Source organism: Xyrauchen texanus, chromosome 26, assembly GCF_025860055.1.
Source record: "Xyrauchen texanus isolate HMW12.3.18 chromosome 26, RBS_HiC_50CHRs, whole genome shotgun sequence".
Taxonomy (NCBI): domain Eukaryota; kingdom Metazoa; phylum Chordata; class Actinopteri; order Cypriniformes; family Catostomidae; genus Xyrauchen; species Xyrauchen texanus.
The window spans coordinates 18,767,092-18,779,164 of NC_068301.1; the positions used below are offsets into that span (position 1 = coordinate 18,767,092).

General features: G+C 35.1%; 1 protein-coding gene across 2 annotated transcripts in view; it reads right to left on the reverse strand.

Annotated features, from left to right (window-relative positions):
- LOC127619747 (syndetin-like) overlaps nucleotides 1–12,073 on the reverse strand; it is a 179,331-nt gene that overhangs the window by 94,419 nt on the left and 72,839 nt on the right. The window lies entirely within an intron of this gene.

Sequence of the window (12,073 nt, forward strand, 5' to 3'; positions counted from 1 at the left end):
ATTGTCATATTCAAGAAACCAATTTGAAATGATTCGAGCTTTGTGACATGGTGCATTATCCTGCTGGAAGTAGCCATCAGAGGATGGGTACATGGTGGCCATAAAGGGATGGGCATGGTCAGAAACAATGCTCAGGTAGGCCGTGACATTTAAATGATGCCCAATTGGCACTAAGGGGCCTAAAGTGTGCCAAGAAAACATCCCCCACACCATTACACCACCACCAGAAGCCTGCACAGTGGTAACAAGGCATGATGGATCCATGTTCTCATTCTGTTTACGCCAAATTCTGACTCTACCATCTGAATGTCTCAACAGAAATCGAGACTCATCAGACCAGGCAACATTTTTCCAATCTTCAACTGTCCAATTTTGGTGAGCTCTTGCAAATTGTAGCCTCTTTTTCCTATTTGTAGTGGAGATGAGTGGTACCCGGTGGGGTCTTCTGCTGTTGTAGCCCATCCGCCTCAAGGTTGTGCGTGTTGTGGCTTCACAAATGCTTTGCTGCATACCTCGGTTGTAACGAGTGGTTATTTCAGGCAAAGTTGCTCTTCTATCAGCTTGAATCAGTCGGCCCATTCTCCGTTGACCTCTAACATCAACAAGGCATTTTCGCCCACAGGACTGCCGCATACTGGATGTTTTTCCCTTTTCACACCATTCTTTGTAAACCCTAGAAATGGTTGTGCGTGAAAATCCCAGTAACTGAGCAGATTGTGAAATACTCAGACCGGCCCGTCTGGCACCAACAACCATGCCACGCTCAAAATTGCTTAAATCACCTTTCTTTCCCATTCTGACATTCAGTTTGCAGTTCAGGAGATTGTCTTGACCTAACAACTCACAACCCACACCCCTAAATGCATTGAAGCAACTCCCATGTGATTGGTTGATTAGATAATTGCATTAATGAGAAATTGAACAGGTGTTCCTAATAATCCTTTAGGTGAGTGTGTATATATATATATATATAATATACATATAAGGCAAACTTTCTGTCTAATATCTCCTTATTGTGTTGCATGGTACAAAGAAAGTCATACGGGTTTGGAACAACATAATGGTGAATGATGACAGAATTTCCATTAATAATAAAAATAATAATTCTGTAATACATGTTAAATGTGCATTATGTAATGGAATATAGGGGAGTAAACATCTATTATGTAATTTGTGAAAGTAACAAGTTACTCACTACTTGAGTACTCTTTTAATTGGATACTTTCTTACTCAAGTAATTATTTATGTTAGTACTTTTACTTACTTGAGTAATTATGTTTTTGAAGTAATTGTACTTTTACTTGAGTACAGTTTTTGGCTACTCTAACCACCTCTGAATACATATTGCTTTTAAAAATGTAAAATTATATGTTGTAACTAACATGAAGTTCATTAGTTCATGTTAACTACAGTAAATTTGTTAAATGTTAACAAATTAAACCTTTTTGTAAAGTGTTTCCGTAATTTTACTGTGTGGGGCATAAAAATATAACTGCACAATATAACTCGCAAAAGTGTGTCAAACTTTTTTAATCGGTATCGGCCGATATTAGGGCTAAAAAACAAAAACAAATCAGAGATCGTATCGGCCTCATATTTCCTGATCAGTGCACCACTCATTTTAATTACATGCCCATGCAATAAGAAAAAATGTCTTGATGTGAAAATAACAAGCTCTTACTTCAAAAGAACTTTGGCTAAGTCAAGGATGAGGACCAAATGTTTCAGGAGACCAGAATTTCAACAATCTGTTAAGTGACTTCCAAACAGAAAGCATATATGCTAGATAAGATATTAGTCTTAGCAAAACAAAAAATTCTGCCATTTTTTTTTACAAGCTTTTAAAAGTTTATTTCCACAGCAGAATGCTAATAAACAAAGTATATAATTTGAGATGTGATGGAAATGGCATTGTGGTAAAAAATCATGCATATATATATATATATATATATATATATATATATACATACATACAATACTTGTTGCATAGTGAGGATGTCTTCAAAAATAATGCCATAAATACTTTTCATTCATCAATTAACATCATACAAATTCCAGTAAACATAAAAAAGCTAAATCAATATTTGGTGTGGCCACATTTGCCTTTAAAACAGGATTTGCCACAGTTCCTCTATCTGTTTAGGCTGTCTCTATTTCTTCTCTCTCTTTATGTAATCCCAGACTGATTCGATGTTTAGTGGGTGGCACTATGGGGGCAATGGCATCTCTTGCAGAGCGCCCTGTTCTTCTATTATAATCTCTTCCATTTGCAGAAGAAATTTTTGGGAGTCTAAAATTTATTTTGTGTAATATATATATATATATATATATATATATATATATATATATATATATATATATATATATATATATATATATACACACACACACCCATGTAACAGATAAAAGAATGGACAAATCACTGCATGTTTATGTGGTAATTATAATGCACCTTTTTTTAGGCTCAAAAATACTTGATTTCTGTCATAAATTTGGCTTAGGCTTGTTTTGTGCAACAAATAGTGTTAAGAGCTCCTTTCCCCATCACTTAATCACTGACACTGAATCACTGCTGTGTTTGTTTGTGGTGTGTGCATCAATGTAATGACTCCGGGTGGATACATTGCAATGATCAACCAGTGTTAATGCTGGATAATGCTGTATTAACAATACACTTGTTAAAAAACAGACAAATCACTCTCTCGCAGCCCAGAAACAAATAGTGAAATAAATAAAAACCATAGCCCTGCGTTCCTGAGACCAAAAGAGTGATTTTGAACTTAAAGGGGCTCAAGAAAAAGGACAAATCACATGGTCGGTCTTCCTTAAACTGCCCAGTACATCTGTTTCTAGTCTGTGACCTGAGGGAGGCATTAAATAGAAAAACTGTTGAAATCTTTACTTTGAATGTTCTCCTTCACACATGATAGTCTAATCATGAAGAATAATGGCTGAAATCTTTTGATATAGAACCAATGTATGATTTACTGCCTCATTCAGAGAGAACATCTTTTCCAAATTCTACTGACAGGCTTAAGGACAATTGCTCCATTCTGACTCAACAAAGCCAAACCTCTATTCAGCACCACTGTACAAGGTTACGACAGCTTTGTCCATTCTTACTCAAGCACATATAGTGGGGTCCAAAAGTCCACTAGTGAAACTTTTCTACTTTTCACAAATTTGGTTTAATGAAATTATTTTCATTGCAAATTATACTAATAACAATTTGAGAGAAAAATCTACATGTCAGATTTTCATACTATTTGGTATGCCCCCCATGTAATTTTATGATGGCTTACACTTGAGCTGGCATGACTCCACAAGTTTTTGCAAAAACTGATGATCCGTGTTATCCCAGTATGATTTAAGAATGTTATAAAGAGCATCTTGGGTGCTCCAATGAAAGCAAGAAAATATGACCTTTTCTTATTTGATTAGTGATATGAAGAGAGTGCAAAATTTTAAATATTTTTTTCATCATAACATTTCTGTTTAAATTATTTAAAATCCTATAACTTTCTATGTATTTCCAGTTTTAAATTAGATGTTCAATGCCAGATTTTCATGCCAGAAAGTGGACTTAAAACTTTTGAACCCCGCTATAAGTATGACTAAAGGCAAACAGCTGCCCTTTCCCAACAGTTAAATGAAGCAATGTTATAGACACCGTCAATCTAAACTGCAAACCAAAACCCCAGAAGCGAACCTGCCAAATCTAATTCTAACATGGATTCTAATGGATATTACTTTCGACTGGTGGGCTACATTTTTCCACTCAGAATTGTCGTGATTATGCACCTTGTGAAATTAGATGGCAAAGCAAGTCACAGGCCAGTGAAGGCAATTTACCTGTTGATAGCCCTGCCAACTAACAGAAAAAAAGTAAAGCCATCTTGACATGGAAGGAGAAGAATACCGTACGCAGTGGTATGCAACCAGAGATATAATTGTCAATTTGAAACAGGGATTGGTGCATTATTCAATGTTACGGACATACGTAAGAAGTTAAGCTTATAGCAGCCCCTAGATAACCTGCCTTCATTGCATAACAGAATATCAACTAAGATATATCATGAACTGCACACAATGCCCTTTAAATGACCTTGGGGATATGCAAACATGTAATAGTATTAAGCTTTGAAATAAGGTTTTAAGCATACATGCCAACTGGGCATTTAAAAAAATAAACGAGTCAGCATGGAAGAGATTTGCTTTCACCTTTCCACACTATGTTATACATGTCAGTAACAAGGTTACTGAAAGCTATGTTGCAGGGTGTCATTTGTTCTGTCACCCATGAATGATAATTTATCCTCATATAGAGGCCTGGTTCTACTCTGCCACTGGGTGATGGCTCTTGAGAACCAATGGTCAATGTATTGTAGCAGGGTGAGTTATCAATAACAGCAATGAAAAAAATAAAGTGGCAATATTTGATACTTGGAATTTATTTTCAGGGACATTTTCTACCTTGAGGGCATATTTTTTTTTTTATAAAAACTGAATCAGTTAATTGATTAATACTTTACAATAAGGGTGTATTATAAACATCACTTACTAACATTTTGGTTAATGTTAATTTCTACATAAAATAAATCTTTTTACATTAGAAGACACATTAAAGCTACACTATGTTACTTTTGGCCCTCTAGCGGTTGAAGCATAAAACTGCAAGTTACTTGCGGAGCAACATTGTTTTGGTAATTACGTGAGATGGGCTTTGACTCTTCTCTACTGTGCAGAGTAATCTGATGGTTTGAGAATTACTGGTGTAACCATGGTTACAGGTGATCATCTTATCAGAGCAAATGTCAATAACAACAACAAAACCCGCCCACTCCCCTCAAAAATAAATAAATAACGAAAGGAAGAAAAAGATGGATATCTAAATAAATACGCCGTATGAGTAGGTAAGTAGCATCTTATATTATAGAAAACAGTTGTTTTAAAATAAATAGCATTACAAAAGTTAGGCAATGATGACATTAGATATGACGATTGCTACTCACATCTGATAAAATCTAATGGTGGAAAAAATTATAACTTAGCTAGCAGGTACATTTTAGAGATTGGCATTGTTGTCAGTATAAAAGTAAAATTTTCTTCCTTGAAAATGAAATTGAAAGCACTTCAGTATCATGATTCATAATCAAATGCCCCATTAGAGTGGCTACCGCGATAGTTAGTCAGGTAGCTCTCATAGCGTAGTAGTTCGTTAGATACTACGCTATGGACATGGTGCATGTCCAGCAAGAATAACTCAATTTCTGGGTCTGTTGTAAATCCTTTAAGATCTCGGAGTTGTTGCAACCTCTGAAAAGTCAATCCGATGTTGTTTCATGTTTTATTACGGGCTCTGTTGCTTTCCCTTTTTGCTTGCAGACTCTTCTCTGTTTGAGGTTTCTTTATTTTGAAAACGTGTGATTCCCCAGAGGGTTGCCTTTTTGAATGATCCATGGTCAGTGTCGCTCATTTGTTGTGGCTACAAGCTTTCAGTTTCAAACTACTACCATACCTATCAGCGCACATATACACGAGCTGTAGTAGCTGGACCTTATTTTCTTTACGGACATGATGTAAACACATACAGAGGAATGATGGGCATATGCAATTTCCCGCCAAATCCGTCCCGACAGCTCTAAAATATAAAAAAATATTATAGGCTTACCATAGTGAATCGGGCTAAGGCAAAAACATGGTTTGGAAGATGGAATGTCGGTGTACTTGCTAATTAATAAAATTGTGTTCATTTCTAACAAAACAAAAATCTTACATAGTGTAGCTTTAAGATTAGTTAATGCAATGTGAACTAACAATTATAAATTAACATTAACTAAGGTTAATAAATGCTGTAAAAAAAAAATTCATTGTTAGTTGAATGAAATTAAATTAAATACATTCTATTGTTCCCAAAAGGAAATTTGACTTGGACTCATGGTGCATACACATTGTGCATTTAAACCCAATCATAAATAAGACAATAAATAACCGAACATTAATATGACCTAAATCATCTCACAATATAAATAACTAAAATATATTACAATGTATCATAATAAACAAATGAATAAATAAATAAAAAAACATTATACAGGCCATCAATAAATTATTAACCCTTACCCATCCATATCAGGTACACATCGTAAGTGTGTGTGTGTGTGTGTGTATAACGTTCACTTGTTATTTTATATTTTAATACCTACACACTGGTAACCTGTACCACCTACCAGAGTGCAATAACTCATACTCCAAATATAATGTTTGTAATGGAACACATATCTTATGTGCTTCCCTAAATACGGACTGCTCATATAATAACTCAATGGAATGGAATTTCCTTTTCCCAATCTTCACAGTCATTTTTACTAGGTGAGCAAGCTTTGCTTTTGCTTGAAACCATACAGTAAGTCCATATCATATATGCTTTCAATTACAGTTCATTCTGCAAATTCCACAATTTTATAAGTACAAATGATGGCTGTTTTCTATTAAATCAAATCAACAGCAAAAACAAAAGTAGCAGTAAATAATGCAGAATATATCATAATATTCTAACTGGCAAGTCGCTACATTAGATTTCAGGGCACTCTACTCTTTAATGTCAATCTAGATTTTGATTTAATCACTGGCTACGTTTACATATACACCAACATTCTTATTATTGCAATAATCAGAGTATAAGGAGTAATTACATTAAGATGTTTACATGATTTTGGCAAACCTTTTCAATTCTGTTTACATGCAACTTGCCAATACTCTGGTTATTCGCTGAGAAAGTTTTAATGCTTATTTATAAATTCATAATTATTAAAAAAAAACATCTTGTTGCAAATATGAATATTTAAATACTAGGAATGAGGACAATTAGTCAGTTTGTTAGTCTTCTGAATGATTTATTAAAAGAACCGGTTTATAAGAGTCATTTTTTACTAGAGTGGATGCACACTGTTTTTGATTCATTAAAAAGAACTCACATGCCAGATGTTATTGTGTTCTGCCCACGAGGACAAATACATTTTAAAGAAGTGTTTCCTTGCCATAATTTTGTGGTATATGGTCATTTTTATCTCACCAACATTCATTTCAGACTGCAACCGGACATTCACAACTCGGGAAAATATTTTTTGTTTTGCAGTGGGGCTGTAGATTCTGCAGCGGGGGAGAACCACTGCTGGGAAACAGTACAAGAAACAGCGATTTCACATGAAGCTGAGAAGTGCAGCTTCTTTTTTGTGATGTTTTCAAACCTGCGTTTGAGTGTGACATCATCTGTCTGCAGCACTGGCGCAAGCGCACTTTGGTCAGAGTGGAAGAAATGTAACTAAAGCGTTTACTTACCAGTATAAAGCGATTAAAATAGGAGTTCTCCACATATCTTACTGCAATTATCTTTACTCTCATTATTAGCATAATCATAATCACAGGATTCTGTTTACAAGAGCAACAGTTTAATCGCATTGTAATTGCATTATGGGGCTGCATGTAAACAGCCAATGTTTTGTAGTTGCAGTAAGTACTTTATTCATGTTGAGTATTTTCAGAGCCAAATATATTTTTGTATTAAATCAATAAATAATATAAATAAATATGGTCCAAAGGTGTCTGCAGAGGCAATAAACCCATAACACAACAATACACTCAATCTTACCCACAATAGAGATGGCTAAACATCAAAATGTGAGAGGAAACAAAACCTAAAGAGTTTTGGGGCACTTTGCTGTATATCAATCATGGGACAAAAGTATGAACATATGATGAGTGAAGATGACAGAACAGTTTGCAAATCAAAGGTTCGGCTATTTTGTTCAAACTTTTGAGAATGAAGTGAAAACAGGCATTGTCATCAAATCCATGACTGCTTGGAAAACTAAATTTAAATTCATAGATATTTATTCTTACAACAGTCTATTGACTGTTTGTGGCATAATGTTGATTACCAGAGAAAATAATTTTGACTCATCCGTCTTTTCTAAAGAAAAGAAAATCACGCTCAGTGAGGCACATAATTTAAGTAAATGGGTCCAATACACAAAACTATTAACTAGAACGAGTCTGTTTCAAAAGTAGAGACTTGATATTTAAACATAATAAATATTAACCTGAATCCAGTTTCCTAACATTGTCTGTGTAACGTTATCTAGTATATAAACATTGTTGTCTTGACGATGTAGTGTTGGTCAACCTGTAGGCCTCAATCCCAGTTATTTCACACAATGTAAAGGATACCAAAAAAAAAAAAAAAGTAGACAGAACTTTGAGATTTAGATTTTCAACATTGTCTTCTGTTTTTGAACAAGCTGTCGTGTCATCCTGTCCATGGTCAGATGAACAAATGATGGAATATGTGGGTTTCTAAAACAGCTGCTTCATAACACAACACAACAATACACTCAATCTTACCCACAATAGAGATGGCTAAACATCAAAATGTGAGAGGAAACAAAACCTAAAGAGTTTTGGGGCACTTTGCTGTATATCAATCATGGGACAAAAGTATGAACATATGATGAGTGAAGATGACAGAACAGTTTGCAAATCAAAGGTTCGGCTATTTTGTTCAAACTTTTGAGAATGAAGTGAAAACAGGCATTGTCATCAAATCCATGACTGCTTGGAAAACTAAATTTAAATTCATAGATATTTATTCTTACAACAGTCTATTGACTGTTTGTGGCATAATGTTGATTACCAGAGAAAATAATTTTGACTCATCCGTCTTTTCTAAAGAAAAGAAAATCACGCTCAGTGAGGCACATAATTTAAGTAAATGGGTCCAATACACAAAACTATTAACTAGAACGAGTCTGTTTCAAAAGTAGAGACTTGATATTTAAACATAATAAATATTAACCTGAATCCAGTTTCCTAACATTGTCTGTGTAACGTTATCTAGTATATAAACATTGTTGTCTTGACGATGTAGTGTTGGTCAACCTGTAGGCCTCAATCCCAGTTATTTCACACAATGTAAAGGATACCAAAAAAAAAAAAAAAGTAGACAGAACTTTGAGATTTAGATTTTCAACATTGTCTTCTGTTTTTGAACAAGCTGTCGTGTCATCCTGTCCATGGTCAGATGAACAAATGATGGAATATGTGGGTTTCTAAAACAGCTGCTTCATGTTTAAAGAGCAAATTACAAAACTTCGAGCAACAAACATGTTGCTCCAGTTATCCACGGCAGTCCATTCTGACGAGTGATTCCGATCTCACCAAGTTGTTCAGCGTAAAATTTCACTCTCACTTCTGTTCCATGAGTGCTGTTGAACTTGCAATGGCCAGTAACCGCTATCACGTTTGCATGTGATTTTGAATTGTCCGCTGTAATGCGACCTCACCATGGTGGATAGTGCAAAAGCCACTCTCATATCTATTCCATGCATGTTGTTGAACTTGCACCCAACAGTAACCACTTTCACATCCAAGTGTAAGTTTGAATTCTCCTCTGTAATGCGAGCTCATGCATGAGGCAATGCAGTGATTGGGTGGCAGCGTTCATTCTCATGAATAATGTGGAGAAACGCTCAGAATCCAATGACGTATTAGTGTACTCTACTACCAATACCAATTCAGAGTTTACGTATATACAGTACCTCATATCTTATAATGTTGCTTCAAGTTTGTTCTTAAATGTAATGGCTCAAAAATTATTTACCATTAACAATAAACATAATGAGTGCTACAATTGTTTTCAATGATGTGCAACCTGTACATATCCATTAACATCTAAAAAACATGTTTTGGGGTTTCATTACTTTTTCCTAACTTTGAGAATTTCAATGTATCATCATTTTATTCATGCATTTGGCCACTAAAAGTGGGTAAGAGTGCCGCCTCTGTCAAAGCTGACCCAAGGACAATGCCAGAGTCTGTGAGGATAAGCGCAGCCTGTAAATCTCTCTGAGGGATCCCCACGGGACACTGGGCCAGCAGACTATGCATCACCAAAAAAACGAAATAAAGACATGAGAAAAATGCTCTGGCATTCAGAGCCAGCTAGGAAGTAAAAAACTACTTAGCCCATTTGACAAGATTTAAAGTCACTGTTTGCCTTGGGTATTTGGATGTGCTCTGTGCTGCAGTTATTGACACTTTGGGGCTTGTTTTTTAAAGTGCCTAGCGTTCCATTTGAAGAATATTATAACTGGCATAAAATGAACATCCTAAGAATAGTACAGGCACCATTACAAAAATAAGCAACATTCAACTAAGCAAAACTGTAAAGGTACCACTAATAAATGATGTACAGTATAGTTTTTGAAAAAGCAATAATTTACACTTTAGACTGCTTTTTGCTTGGCGGGCTAAAAAAAAACACCTGATAAAAAAGGTTCTACTCTAGAATGGCTTCATGGGCAGATGGTGAAAATATACCTACAGTATGCCGGGTATACTAATTGATGACACAAGCAAGACTTCTGTGCTTATCCTCAAAAAGCCAAGACCTGACACTTGTGCACTGTCAGAGTGTCCTCTCCCTTTCTGTAGCATACAGAACTGCAGATTAGTGCAGTCACTTTGAGAAAGAGATATTTATTGGAAGGTCAAGAGGGAAATAAAAAAGATCGTGAGAAAGAGCAAGGGGGAAAAATCTCAAACACTCTATGAAATCAAATTGGGATTTTTGTGGCTTTTAGTCCATGTCTATTATCTTTGAAGCCATCTATATGCTAGCTAGTGTACTCCTAAAAGTTGACAAAATTAACCTTTAGCAGATATATGCATTATTTATAGTGTTTCTCTTCCAAGAAAACAGACCAAAAATACTGATGACTCAACTTACACTACACAGATTTCTGTCTGACAAAATGCTGTCTACAGAATTATAATGTCCCTTTCACTAAAACCACCTGCACATTTAAAAAAAATTAATAATAATTTTTAAAGGGACATCCACTTTTACAGTATATGTGCCACCCAAATGTCATGTTTCAATAGGATATATGTCAACACAGCAATAAAAAGCAATTAGGAGTATAATCATCTATAAGAGCTGAGAAATATCTGCTTGAAAAACAAGCAGATTGTATTATGTAATAAGCATATGATGTGTCATATGGACTACTTTTATGACAGTTTTACTTTTTGTCCTTTTATAGCTTGGCAGTATAATTTGTGATCTAGTTTTGTTGTCTGGAAAACAGCAGACATTCTGCCTAACATCTAATTTTGTGCATGACAGAGACATAAAACAATATGAGATCAGAACATCATGAGGAGTAAATGATGACAAAATTGTAATTTGGTTAACTATTAATTTATTGACTTAAAGCTAAGAAATAATCCTCTTTTCACTTCTCAAAGCGAAAAAAGCTGAAGTGTAAATGAAACGATTATAATTAGTATGCAGTCTTTCCAGGTTAAAAGAGCTTAAAACTATATACTGTAGCACTTCTTATAGTTCTACACTTTAAAAAATATTCTTTGTGTTGATTTCCAGTAAAAATATCTAAACACCATTAAACAAGGTCTATTGACCTGAGAAGCAAAATTGCAAACGATATTGAGACTTTGACTGCGATGGACTGGCGACCTGTCCAGGGTGTCCCCCGCCTTTCGCCCAATGTTAGCTGGGATAGGCTCCAGCCCCCCGCGACCCTGTACACAGGATAAGCTTGACGATGGATGGATGGATGGATTGAGACTTTGAGAATTTATATTGAGGGCACTTTTTTGTTTTGTTCCACTGACTGACTTTCATCACTTGTTTTAAAAAATTGGCCTAAACCTTACTAAATGTATTATATTATTCCTTGTATTCTAAAAGGCATTTTTTTGCAGTGTAGTTACTTGTGGTGCAATAATTGCTCTGTGGTAGACCTGGTTTGGAGAAAAACATAGCACTGTGGCAGTGAATTGTGTTCTGTATATTGCTGAGTTTACTTTTTCAATTTTGGGAGCTGTAGCATAATTTTATGAATAGGAACAACAGAGGATTGGAGTAACATGAAAAATAGTGGGATTATAAAAAGAGATTAAACAGAGGAATAGACACAAATTACAGGGGCGCAGGGCAGTAAATAGTGCATTAAAATTCATAGGAAAAAACACAAATAAGTTTATGGGAAAT